This window comes from Triticum dicoccoides, unplaced genomic scaffold (assembly GCF_002162155.2).
Source record: "Triticum dicoccoides isolate Atlit2015 ecotype Zavitan unplaced genomic scaffold, WEW_v2.0 scaffold107450, whole genome shotgun sequence".
Taxonomy (NCBI): domain Eukaryota; kingdom Viridiplantae; phylum Streptophyta; class Magnoliopsida; order Poales; family Poaceae; genus Triticum; species Triticum dicoccoides.
Window position 1 is genome coordinate 1 of NW_021173935.1, and position 2,223 is coordinate 2,223.

The window sequence follows — 2,223 nt, forward strand, 5'->3', positions numbered from 1 at the left end:
TTTCACACTGGTGCAGGATTCTCCTGATGGGAGTTATCTGATGGCTGTAGAGGATCGTTCTTGATCTAATTTCACACTGGTGCAGGGTGGCTCAGAGGTTGTCTGACAGACTACAATTCTTTTTGTTTTTTGCAACTCCTTTCATCTTGTGGCAAATAAGATGCACACAATTTATTTTTAGCTGCACTAGTACTAGTCACGGCAAAAATATCCAAAGGTAACAGAAGCCAACTGACCACATGCATGATCCATACATTCATCTACACCTGTTCCAGGAGCTCGATCGCTGATAGATATTTGCTTCACGGCTCAAGCTTTTATACAACACCTACCGGTCCATGGATCACATGCTTGGCTTGGTTGGTCGACTTGTCGTCGAGACCGATTAGGAGCCTTCATCCGGCACGACGTGTCACACTGCATCCACGTGTGCAAAGTAATCAAGATTCAGCTTACGATTTTCTTACTACAAGCCCAGTGCATGATCGTCTGAACTTTGCCACTGCTGAGAGTAAGAGTAGCAATGAGGTGTTTCACTACTGAGCTGGGAGAGAAAATAGACGAAGGTAGCGTGGAACTAGTGGCTGAACAAGTATGTTCAGGAAGGAAAATAAGTGCGGAGACTGATTTCTGCAGAACTAATCTTCGTACATAGGACCTGAATACCTATTTCTTCACACACAAATGATGACATACATCACTAGTGTTACATCAAGTTGGTAAGCCAAATGCTCTATGGAAGACTAGGTTGAGCTCACCTTTCAACACTTCCCTACAGCTGCAGATTAACCCTTTGAAGCATTATTGATTGCTTGCTTAAGAGTTTGAATCCTTATCCACAAAATCATGTCCCAGATTAATGCGCCAGAGCAGTGTTAGGAGTACTTAGCAAACTGTCAGCTGAAACAGAGGTGGTCCCTTGCTTCTACTGTCTTAAGACCACACAGGACACATGAGTTCTTTCCTATGCCACATGGCGCTTGTATTCAGTCTGTCTGTTAACTAAAACGAGTAGTAGCCAGATAAATAAATTTGACGGGAACACCGAATCTTTGATTTTGAGAAGGAACTCTGCACCATTGACTTGGAGAAAACACTAGGTGGCTTGCCTACTGAAGTAGTAGAATATTGAGGAAGGAAAATGTGTGTTAAGAGTCCTAGTAGAGTAGTGTTACATGAATGGCACATGGTCCTTATTTTTGGCGCCACGAGACTTGCATCCCTTGCTCTTCTGCTGTATGACTGTTTCGAGCTTATAATCAAAGAGGCAGTCCCACTGATTGCGATTAGTAGAGGTCTCTCGAGTGACAGCTCATCAAATGGCACCAGTGGTCTAGTGGTAGAATAGTACCCTGCCACGGTACAGACCCGTGTTCGATTCCCGGCTGGTGCATTCTGTTTTCTTTTTTTTCCTTAAAAGGAAGATCTTGTCAACGGGGAAAATAGTTTGGACCATGCAACGAGGAACCACGGTCCTCTCACGGCTCAGTCTTAGATTTTGTGGAAGATAGACAGCAGGTCTGACTCTCTCCTCCGCGGTGTTGAACAAAGCCTGCAGTCTGTCGAGCACGGGGATGATCACGATTCATACAGTTTCTGCCTTGTTGATCTCTTATTGGTCATTCAATCGGCTCATAACGTTGCTTTAGCTATGGTGCTTTGGCGGAGTTGGTGTGTCAGGTTGCTTGTCTTTCTGTGTTCAATGGTCTTTCGGCAGCGACAGTGGTCAGCCACGAGCATCGACCATGATGTGTGCATGGGCCATCAAAGACTTTATTATTTCTATTTTAGGGTTTCCGGGTCCTTTCGATGAGTTTTGAGTGTATGTGCTACGTTTCAGTGAATATGTGCTTTTCTTTTTACAAAAAATCCATCCATCCACAGGAACACACAATCCTGTTGTTTGTCTAAGATCGTTTTGGTATGATTTTCGTAAAATATAATTATAACCACACGATCAATGAACACGCAATCCCCCGTTAATTGTTGGACTGCCGGGTGGGATTAATGCAGAGAGCCAATTAACACGCATGGCATATCACTACAGATTATAAGCTCCTAGGAAACGGAGGCCTGGGAGAGCTCGTGTAAGTTGACCCTGTTTGTTAGGGTCAGATCGTGTCGTGAGGTCCTCAGCGAATGCAACAACCGACGTTTCTTGTGTCGGTCAAAATCAGATGTGTGGGATTGTCCACCGTTCCCACCTCTCTCTCTCTGCACATC

The 2,223-nt window shown here is 44.6% G+C and overlaps 1 non-coding gene across 1 annotated transcript; it reads left to right on the forward strand.

Annotated features, from left to right (window-relative positions):
* The first annotated feature begins 1,322 nt into the window (after positions 1-1,322).
* TRNAG-GCC lies at positions 1,323-1,393 on the forward strand. Its single transcript has one exon. It is a non-coding gene; the product is annotated as a tRNA-Gly (tRNA).
* The last annotated feature ends 830 nt before the right edge of the window (positions 1,394-2,223 follow it).